We start from the raw sequence: 12140 nt of genomic DNA on the forward strand, positions 1-12140 counted from the left end.
TTGCTTCATTCTTGTTTGTTTATTTTATAGATGAATTGCTTCATTCTTGTTTGTTTATTTATAGATTCATTCCTTCATTCTTGTTTGTTTATTTATAGATTCATTGCTTCATTCTTCTTGTTTGTTTATTTATAGATTCATTCCATCATTCTTGTTTTGTTTTTTTATTTATAGATTCATTGATTCGTTCTTGTTTGTTTGTTTATTTATTTATAGATTCATTGATTCATTCTTGTTTGTTGTGTTCATTCGTTCATAGATGTATTCCTCTATTTTTAGTTTTTTTTATTTATAGATTCATTCCTTTTGTTCTTGTTTAATTTGTAGATTCATTCACAGATTAATTCCTTCGTTCTTGTTTCACTCATTCATAGATTCATTCATTTATTCTTGTTTGCACTTTTTATTTTTATTCATTTATTCAGTCGTGTTCACTTATTCACTGTTCAATGACCTTTTGAATGATTCATCTGTTTCTTCATATGTTCATTGATTTTTCATCATTCACATATTCATCCTTTCTAGTTCAAAAAGTGTGTTTCCTCTTATGTTTGAAGCTATTTAGTTAGTTAATTTATTACTGTAAGTACATAGGTTAAAAAATTAAATGCTGCATTCACTAAACCCATTTAGGATTGAATCATGATTCCCAGAACTGAGTCACACTGAATCACGATGTGCCTAAAGATACCACTAACCCCAAGCATGTTTAGGCTTTTATTTGAAGAGTATCAGGTTTGTTTGTGTGTTTTTAATAGAGTAGATACCAGTGAGACTGTTTGTGTGTGTAAGATTAATCTGGGATTAAAATAAATGAATCATCTTAGCTCATTTGTCTAATATTAGCATTTGGAAACACAACACAGACCCAAACAAACCAGACGCGGCCCTTGGCCCATCATTAGATAGTATGGCTGTGCCCGTTAATGGAAGGTAATGTACCCTACAGAGTGTTAATTTGGGGTGAAAGCAGCTCAGTGTGTGTGTGAGAGAAGAGTTATGAGGCGGACTGCGTGCCATCGGATGGGTCAGCGAGCATCTAATAGAGGCATTCAATAATAATCTGATGCTCGTGCCATGTCTTTTTACTGTGTGTGTGTGTGTGTGTGTAATGGAAGTATCCGGTCTATGTATTGATGACTCCAGGGATCGATGCATCCTGGGTTACGATCCATCCATTATGTGCATGAGTGTGTGTGTGTGTGTGTGTGTAATATTGAAGATGTCTGCATTTGTGCTGGCAGTGAAATTGTGTTACAGAAATGAACAGGAGAGTTTTTAACTGATCTGTCCGTCAGTTTAATTACTAAATATAATTTAGAAATTTTCTGTAAAGCTGCTTAGCAATGATTTGCATCGTGAAAAATGCTATATAAAAAAAAAATCAACCAATTCAACTTTCTCCATTTATTCTGTAATTTGTTCATTCTTTCAATAGTTTGTTCATCTATCCATTCATTACTTAGATTCATGTTGTTTTTTGTCAAGTCAGTCACGTTCATTTGTTCATTTATCAGTTTATTTGTTGTCTTGCTCATTTTTCTTGTCTCTGTTCTTGGATTCAGTAGTTTATTGATTTATTCATTCGTATGTTTGTTGGTTTTCGTTCATTTGCTCAAGTCACTAGTTAATTTGTTTATTTATTAATTTGTCTCTTCATTCATTTATTCATTCATGTTCATTTGTTCATTCATTGGGTTTTTTGTTGCTCTGTTCATTTGTCCATTTCTTTTATCTTTGGTTCGCTGGTTTGTTAATTGATTCATTCATAGTTCATTGGTTTTGTTCATTAGTTTATATGTTTGTTCATTTATTGAATAATTTCTTCATTGTTTGAATTAGTTGATTCATATCTTAATCAATCATGTTCATTTGTTCATCATCAGTTATTTTCTGTTCATTTGTCTATTTCTGTATTCTTTGATTCATTAGTTTGTTGTATGATTCAAATTGCTACTTAAACTTACTGTACCTTTCTTAAACTGAAACCTATATTATAATTTTAAGTGTTGAATGTGTTTTTCTTGTCAACCACACTGTCTTAAGACTGAATGAGTCATTACTTCATAGAATGTACAATGAAGAAAAAAAATAGGTCCCCTATGAAGAAATTCTATTTATAACCTCGATTTTAAATAGTGTTCCAGTGGATGTAGATGGTGGCTGATGCCAGTAATCAACAAAAATTCCAACACACATGGCCTTTGGTTACTATGCAAGCTTGTTCTCCATCTCGTTTCCTCTTTATCTCACAATGGTAGGACTTCTGTTCTTGGAATTGCGAGTTTGAGATAATTCACAATTGCAAGAAAAAAAGTCAAATATGCACGTTAGACTTTATATCCATGGTAGAAATAAGCACGTGTACGGGGAAAAGAGTCCAGCTTATCCTCTTCCCTACCACTTCTTCTTTTTTTCTGATCAACACTCCTTTCCCTTCTACAACTATTCCTCTCCCTCTCCAGTTATTATTTTTCTCTCTTCTGATTCTTTGCATTGTTCTGCATCAGCTAAATCAATTCAAAGTGGTCTTTTTTACTCTAAGTGATATTAATGGAAACTGTAAAGTAGAGGCTTTACACTATATTTAACGTTTGGAACATTGTCTTCATTTCTGTCATGCTGTTTTTAAGCATTTGTAAAAAAATAATAATAATTAAATTTAAAAAAGGAAAGATAAGGAATAGCCATGATTTTGGTGTGGGGAAAGCTTGTGGTGAAAAGAAAATGTAAGCATTTTAGAAATGTGTTAATTGACTGAATATTGTATGAAACAACACAAGTTGTGTTAATGTGATGATATGTGCTTACTGTGGTGTACAGTTTTGAATGTGACTACAGTTTGGACAAAAACCTGCAGTTTATTATATTCCTTCATTAGTTTATTATTATTTAGTTCATTTATTCATTCACTACTTTAATAATCCATGCTCGCTATTTTGTCCTGTTCATCATGTTAATTTGTTCATTCATTAAGCTTTATTTGTTTATCTGTTTATTTCTGTTCTTTCATTCATTAGCTTTTGTTTGATCTATTAATTAATTCATATGTTCAGTGACATTTATTAATTCAAATATTTATGTTGTTGTTTTAATTAGTTCATAGGTTCTCGTTCGCTCATTCGTTTGTTGAATGGTTCATTGATTAATTCTTGCATTATCATCGTATGTTCATAAATATAGAAATTATTTGTTCTTTGGTTTGTCTATTTGTTTATTAATTCATGTTTATTTGTAATATATAATATATAAATAAGTTTTATTACACTGTCGTTTTTGCTTATTTCTGTTCTTTCATTCATTCATTTAAATGATTATTCTGTTCATGTATGTTCACCTGATTTTTGTACATACTCATAATTATTAATTCGTTCATCAGTTTATTATATGTCCATTCTTCTTTGTTCATTGGTTCATAGATTCATTCATTTATTTGTTAATTTTATGTGATTATTCATCTGTTCAAACATTCATACAAATGCTTAACAAATATCACTAAATGTTTATTCTTTTGCCTCTTCGTTAATTTATTCAGTCATGTTCATTTGTTTCTTCATTCATATGTTCATTGATTTGTTTGTTATCCATTCATCCATTCACGATTGTTCATTAGTTCATATATTTATAAGTATCAGTTTGTCTATCCATTTATTTATGCATCTGTTCATTTATTAGTTATGCATTTTAAAGCAAAGAGTAGGATTGATAGAGGGAGTGTAAAGAGAACGTCAGATATCTCACAACGTCATGCTACTTGAACTTGAGCTAAAATAAGCAGCAGTTACTCCATTAACCAGGGATCAGTTAGAGACGACTGTAAGATCCTGTTTCATATTGAGACCCAAATACAGGCCTGCACCATTTTCTGCAAATGAACCTCTGCGGAGAGGCTCTGAGAAAACTGTCATTGTGAATTAATTGGCGTAATGGGGATTTCTGTTGCAAAGTAAATTCAGAGATATTGAGAGATGTGTTATGCATTCCACACCTAATTTATACTCATTTTATACAATGCTTCAATTGTACACCACCCCTCAAAAGCACAGTAATATTGTGAAATGTTATTACAATGTAAATGATTTTCATAGTAATATATTTTAAAATATATATTAAAATGATCACTTCTGATTAGTAATGTAATTAATATTCTTACCATTTAAAATAGTGTTCCTGTAGCTCAACTGGTAGAGCATTGCGCAACCAAGCGCAAGTTTTGGGGTTCGATTCCCCGGGAACACAGGATAGGTAAAAATTGATATCCTGAATGCACTGTAAGTCGCTTTGGATTAAAGCTTCTGCTAAATGCATAAATTTAATTTAATTTACTTTTCATTTAAAATAGCTGTTTTATATTGTAACATACTTTTATGTTGTAATCTACTTTAAAGTATAAATTAAATTAGTAATGATGTGAAATAATATTACAGTTGAAAATAACTGTTTTATATTGTAATCTATTTCAAAATGTAAATTAAAATGACCACCCTCTTACATCTTTGCTAAATTAAAGTATTACTTTCTTTTAAAAATCTTACTGACCCCAGACTTTTTTAATGCCGGACGTGCTGGAATTGATGATTTGCAAGGCCATCTTCTAATGGAAGTTTTTAAATGCATCAAAAAGCAGTACGCTACTCTACATTTCCCACTCACTTCCTGATGCTTCATGCTGTCTGTCTTTTTTCCCCCAGGTGATGATGACTTCCTGTTGGGGTTGGGTGAGCTGCCGGAGACCTTCCCTAGCGACCCTCCGGAGCCCCTCCCACACTTCCTGCTGGAGCCGGAGGATGCTTACATCATCAAGAACAAAGCTGTCAATTCTTTACTGCACGGCCACGCCTGCTGCTCAGATCTACTTCAAATGCAACGGCGAGTGGGTCCATCAAAGAGAACACACCATAGAGGAGCGGGTGGACGAGACGTCGGGTCAGTCACACACACACATTCGCCATCACTCTCTTTTATGGGACGGAAACATTACTGCCTTTTCTGAGGTGCAATAAAAATGTGATAGCTCTGCTTTATTCATGCTTGCAAGAGAGATAGATAAACCCCTTCCTGACACGTACAGGTTTGTGTATTATTTATGCGATGTTATGAGAGCGACCTAGACCACTTTCACTGACCGCTTGATGTGGATATATATGGAAGCTTGTTTCTGCCATGGGATAAAAAATAAAATAAAAGTCAGAATTTCAAAAAGAAAGTCAGAACTTTGAGTATATATCTAACAATTCTGAGTTATTTTTCTCATAATTGCGATTTACAGTATATTGCATAATTCTGATATTGTTCTGAGATTAATTCTGAGTTTATATTTCACAATTATGAATTCAGATCAATTTAGTTCAATGTTTAACATTAGAGTACATTTTACAAGAAAATACTACTTTAAAATGTTCTTAGTTTTTTAACATTTCATTTAATATTTTTTTACATTTCATTATTTATTATTTATTATTTTATTTAGCATGCATTTGAAAAGCCAATTTTTTTTGTTCTGTGGCATTATTCTGTTTTTAAGAGTGTTGTTGATTTAATAAGGTGTCACGATTCTTTAGCTCAAACTATCACATAGAATTAGCAGTGCAAAGGTCACGGGTTCAATTCCCAGGGAATGCATCAACTGATGCATCTCGGTATGTATACATTCAATGCAAAGTCAGAGTATCTGCCAATCGCATAAATGTCTTTTTACATTTTGACAACAGAATTAAGAGTAAAAGCCAAGAACAGTGAGTGCTCCAGATCCACTTTTGGTGATAGTCAGATACAAGTCACAATTTACTAGTCAGTTCTTTACCACTTTCAAAATTGTTTTATACATGGAAACTTTCAGTGACATAAAAACTATGAGTGCAGAGCAGATAGTTATTGGCATATTGGTATTACTGGTTACTCTACTGATATGAAGAAGATGAATGAATGCAAATGAAGTTCAAAAGTTTGTTTAATGATGTCTCTTCTGCTCTCCAAGGCTGCATTTATTTAAAAAAAAAAATGCAGTAAAATCAGTAATAATTTGAAATATTATTACAATTTAAAATGACTGTTTTCTATTGTAATATTTAGTAAAATGCAATTTGTTTCTGTGATGCAAAGTGTAATTTTTAGCATCATTACTCCAGTCTTCAGTGTCACAGGATCCTTCAGAAATCACTTTTAATCAATTAAATGCATTCTTGCTTAATAACAGTAATAATTAGCTGACCCCAGACTGAATAAGAACTTTAGCTATAGAATAATACTTTTTAGGTCAATGTTTCAACTATAGCACTCAATTGCAGCAGCACTAAGAATGTAACAATTTTGAAATGAAACCAAGCTTTTGCACTGGCTAGCGTTTCAAGGTTAGGAAAGTAAGCAGCCCTCCACTAATGTTCGATCATTCAGAGCAAAAATAGCACATATTGGCTGAGGCTGAAGCGCAATCACCTCACCGCAGGAGAAACCAACACGAGCTGCTCTCGGTGTGGGCGAGCGAAGAGCTCGATTCATTACGCAGAGGTTAACAAGCTCCTATTGAGCTAATGACTCTAATGGATCTTTGATATCAACTCACTGCAGTAATTCTGCTCTAATATCTCTGCGGTGGAAACTTTACTGTCATAATCACACCTCAGATATTACTCGGGGTCAGAGCATAGAGTTATTATGGGCCGCCTGCTCTAAACACTGTCATTGAACTTTATCGGGGGGTCTTAATGTGCGACGGTAACGTTTATCATAAAAAAATGATGTGAGAGAGAAAGAGAGAGAGAGAGATATAGTTTATGCTTTTAATTTGATTTTCACTCACTGTTCAGTTTAGGTCTGGCTTTGTTCGCCGGCCACGAGCTCCCTCTGGCATCGCTATCTGTCTCTATTTGGGATGACGTAATATCATTATGAATCAATTTCATTGTTCGTTTTGGCAAATGTGAGTAAACAAGGTTAAAAAAAAGTTCCTTGTCATGAAAGAAATTGTGCAGAAGATTCAGATTGAGTCTCATTATCTGGTTTCCTGCTGCGCTCTTTGTCTCAGAGGGCCTCGTTTAAACAGACGTGTTAGTGTATTTACATATTAACAGAACGCCATTCAGAAAATGTCAAGGACTGTAAGTTTCCATTGTTTTCTAGAAGACCAACCATTTATCGGTAACACTTTAGAATAAGGTTCCATTAGTTAATGTTAGTTAACTACTTTCGTTAACATGAACTAAGCAAGAACAATCCTTCTACAGCATTTATAAGTCTTAGTTCATGTTAATTTCAACATTTACTAATGCATTATTTAAATCAAAAGTTGTGCTTGTTAACTTTAGTTAATGCACTGTGAATTACCATGAACTAACAATGAATAACTGTATTTTCATTAACTAACATTAACGAAGATGAACAGTAATAAATGTATTATTCATTGTTTGTTCATGCTAATTAATACATTAACTAACATTAACTAATGGAACCTTATTCTAAAGTGTTACCCATTTATCTTTTGAGCTTATAAAAACTGAATTTACTGTATAACATAATTAGATGAATTAGTATTCATCTAATATTAAACATCTCATTCTTGACGCTCTTTTATTGAAACTATAAACCATTGTTCAAAAGTTTGGGTTTGTACTTTTTTTTTAATGCTTTTGAAATAGGTCTCTTCTGCTCAGCAAGGCTGCATTTCTTTGATCGAAAATACAGTAAAAACAGTAATACTGTGAAATATTATTACAATTTAAAACAACTGTGTTCCATTGAAATCTATTTTAAAATGTAATTTATTTCTGTATTCAAAGCTGGATTTTCAGCATCATTACTCCAGTCTTCGGTGTCACATGACACAGAAATCATCATAATATGCTGATTTGCTAAACATATATATATATTACTGACCCCAAACCTTTTGAAAAGTAGAGTATGTTTGTGAACAGTACTCACAATGCAGTTGTTCAGTGTTTCAGATTCATCAGTCCCAAAGAGAAAACCACAACCAGTTTTAAATCCATATTATTTGTATATAATAATCCAAAAGAAAATGTGTGTGTGTGTGTGTGTGTGTGCTTACAGATCTCATTGTAAACGCACCCCATCCCATTATTGCTGTCATTGATTTTCTGCCTGGGTTTATGTGTGTGTGCTTTCACATGCTTTGTGTGTTTTTATGCTTGCAAGGCTGTGCTGTATTGATGTTCATCCAGCACTGAATGTTAGAGGTGTTTTTAAGGCAATATTATTACTGCTAGTGCTCATAGTGCTTTGAACAAACCTCTAACATTAAATGTTAAGGTTCTCTGTGGGTCGTCCTGCAGAGATTATGCCTCAAATCATGTGTTGTTGAGGAGAGGTCCTTCCTTCAGAGTATCTCAGAGATTTGAGGGTTTGACAAAAAAAAAAAAAAAACTTATGAGTTCATCCACAAAATGCTAATTCTGTGAATGAGAATGCAGTATATTTCATCTTTGCACAAAAATAACATTTAGATTTGTGCAAAATAGTGTGCAATAATGTGTAAAATAAAGTTCTGACTTTACATTTCTATTTACAGCATGCAACCTTGTTTTGTCTCGAAATACTGCATTTTACATTATACACTGTAATTATTTGTCACCCCATACAAAACATACATGGAACACTTAAACCATTTGTGGAATGAAAACCGTTCCACGTCCCCATTTTTTATTTTGTCACTATTTTTGAACGCTTCATAATTTTTAAGAAATTTAAGATAGCAGTTCCTCAGAATATCCAAGTGACCACAATAGAATATTTAACACAAAATGTAATTGTCCGTGACTCATTAGCATTCTGTTTAGTGATTGGTCTTCTTACTTACATTTATTTGCATACTGATTTGTAATTGGTCATTTCTTTCTCGTATCTTTTTAACAGTCTTTAGCTGCCTTGCATTGTTTCTGGTGCCTTGCAAAAACTTTAGGTGATGCAAATCTAGTTTCCTGTTTGTTTTTTAACATCTGTTTTAATTAATTATTGTTTGTTTGGTATTTTATTATTATTATTTTTTCATGTTGTCTATCAGTAGTTCAAAATAAAACGTATTAAATATATATTCGTCTTACATCCTATGAAATTTGCTTCTCAAATAAATGTTTATTGTTGTGGATATTTTAAAGGAAAACAATGCAATATCCCTGCAGTGTGTGTGTCTGTCTGTTTACTCACTGCAACGAGTTCTAGGAAATCATAAATCATAAAGTTAGATCATCATTCTTCACCTCATCCTGTGTGGATCCTTCTCTTTTCTCTTTTATAGCTGCTTGACCATGAGTGATGTTTGTTTAAACATTCATGTGTGTAAGTGTGTCCTTTCACCTCACTCTCTCTGTTCAAGGGTAGAGGTTTTTGCCGTTCACATCAAGCATTCTGCACCAAATGCTGCCATAAACACAAACACCCAAAGCACTAAACAAATAAACACAGAGGGTAAGTGTGAACTATTGATTTCTATCTGGGAATATTTAATGGAGACATTGAGGGGTTCATTATTTATACATGTACAACAGAAGTATGCTGGCAGAGCACTAAAATATATATAAAAGCAACTCGCTTGCATCATGTGACATCGGTGCGATCGGCACTGACGTGGTGGGAGATTTGTGGACTCACAAGCTGTTCACAGGGCATCTGAAGAACTTTGTACACAGAAAATGTCAACAGCTTCAGCAGTTTCGTGTGAACTTTATGAAGTATTGACCTGACACGGTCATACAGATTTGGCAAATATGAGGGAAATGTTCTTGAATAAGTGTCAACTGATATTCCATTATAGTTTTTGTTAATATTTTGAATTCGATTTTATATTTATATAAAATATATATTTTATATTTATTTTTATATTTATATCTTTTGTAATTTTATTTGTTTTTGTTTTATTAATTGTTATTTATTAGTTTATTAGTTATTTTAGTACTTTAAGTTAAACTAAATAAAAAAAATGAAAAACAAATGAGTGTCTTCATTTAAAATTTGTATTTAATTTAATGTTTATTAAAAAGTATATTATATATATATATATATATATATATATATATTTATAAGGAATTTTTTTTTGCAGTTGAGGTTTCAAGTTGTTTAAAAAATAAGTTGACGTGATCTGACTGTGATTTGAGAGGGAGTTAAAGAAAACCTAATTAATAATAAAAAAGTAAAATTAATAAGTAATTTATTAATAATAGTAATAGTAAAAATTAAACACACAAGAATTAAACAAGATGAAATTGTACATGTGCACCTCCATGTCAATGCGAACATTAACGGACATCAGAGAAGCATGAATGTAGATGTGTTGATTTATTCATGTCAAATAATAATTTTGGGACCCTACAAAGACAAATAAATATAGTAATAATTATGCTTTAATTCAAAACTATTATTTATTGGACAATTTATGGTAAAAAAAAAAGGAACATTAAACAGTGAAGGAACATTTCCAGAAGTCCCTACATGATAAATATGATTATATTTTACATATTTATTCTTTTCTTCTCAATTTGCTATCAGTAATGTGCATTTGGGTGTTGTTGTTGTTGTTGATTTTATAACATTTTATCATCCAGCTAATATTTTATGATTTTTTTTAATGATTATTTTTTTTTTCGTTTAATTTCCATCAACCACAGCTGCCATTTTTAACCATGAATTTAAAAGGATTTTATATATATATATATATATATATATATATATATATATATATATATATATATATATATATATATATATATTTGTTTTGTTACATGCAGTCTAATATCTTTTGAAGGTGTGCTCTCATTCAGAGATGTGGATTTATCGAAGAAGGATTGGGCATAAGGCTGATGTTTGCACATTTAACATTTAATGCATTTTGACACACACATCATATCTGACTTAAATTGCATTCAAACTGTACAGTTTATCAATTTGAACCCATGACCTTGAGATTGCTAGCTCTGCCGACTGAGCTACAGGAATGCTTTGAGATGTTAACTCTTGTTTAGTTAGCAACATGAAAATAAAGTGTTCTTGGCATATTTTATAGATAAGTAAACATAGCCATCCCTAGTATTCTTTGATCTCTGACTCTCACAAAACTCATACAGCTACAATTTCTTTGCAAGTACTTGTAATGCAGATATTTTCATCGGATTGTCTTGAAACATAAAAAAAGAAAAGAAAAACATTTCATTTGAAATGTGAAATCTTTTTTTATTTTTTTTCATTCTGTGTATGTTGTCTATCAGTGTGAACCAGACATTGCGCCAATAGTCAAACTTCTGGCGACGTGAGTCTGATTCTTGTGTGTGTGTTTGTGCAGGTTTGGTGGTGAGGGAAGCACGGATCGAGATCTCCCGGCAGCAGGTGGAGGAGTTGTTTGGTTTGGAAGATTACTGGTGCCAATGTGTCGCCTGGAGCTCTGCAGGTACCACCAAGAGCCGCAAGGTGCACGCCCGCATTGCATGTGAGTATAAACACACACACACACATACACACACATGTTTGATTTTGTGAAAAGTGGGTTCATCCCATAGGTGTAATGGTTTTTATACAGTACAAACTGTATATTATATGGCCCTACACCAATCCTACACCTAACCCTCACAGGAAACTGCATTTTTACTTTCTCAAAAAAAAACTCATTCTGAATGATTTATAAGCGTTTTGAAAAATGGGGACATGGGTTATGTCCTCATAAGTCATCCTCTCCTTGTAATACCTGTGTCATAGCCATGTCATTATACAGAGTTGTGTCCTGATATGTCACAAAAACAAGAGCACGCACACACACAAAAAAACACAAACAAACACACACTGTGCTATTGTGAGAGGAGTCTTTGCTCTGTGTTCAGGAGATTTCTCTTTGGCACATGTTTATTGACACACACACACATACACACAAGGTCTGTAAGCTGGATGAAGGTAATGGAACATTTATGTAGATCAGAGTCTGCAGACAGGAGACCGTCTGGAACACACAAACACACACACACACATGGGACTGTCTGGACATCGCTTTATGGTTGTATTAATTTTGTTAATTTCCTGCAGTTCATCTTGTGTGTGTGTGAGTTGGGAGCAGGTTATCGGTGTGTCCCAAGGGCTCTTCACTCTCCCTCTGTCGTCTCGGGCTGACTGTGTGTGTGAGAGACACAGGGACATGGAGACTGAAG

General features: G+C 32.9%; 1 pseudogene; it reads left to right on the forward strand.

Annotated features, from left to right (window-relative positions):
- The first annotated feature begins 4691 nt into the window (after nt 1–4691).
- The window catches only part of LOC113098763 (netrin receptor UNC5C-like), an 82405-nt pseudogene continuing 74956 nt past the window's right edge, over nt 4692–12140 (forward strand).

This window comes from Carassius auratus, unplaced genomic scaffold (assembly GCF_003368295.1).
Source record: "Carassius auratus strain Wakin unplaced genomic scaffold, ASM336829v1 scaf_tig00216644, whole genome shotgun sequence".
NCBI lineage: Eukaryota > Metazoa > Chordata > Actinopteri > Cypriniformes > Cyprinidae > Carassius > Carassius auratus.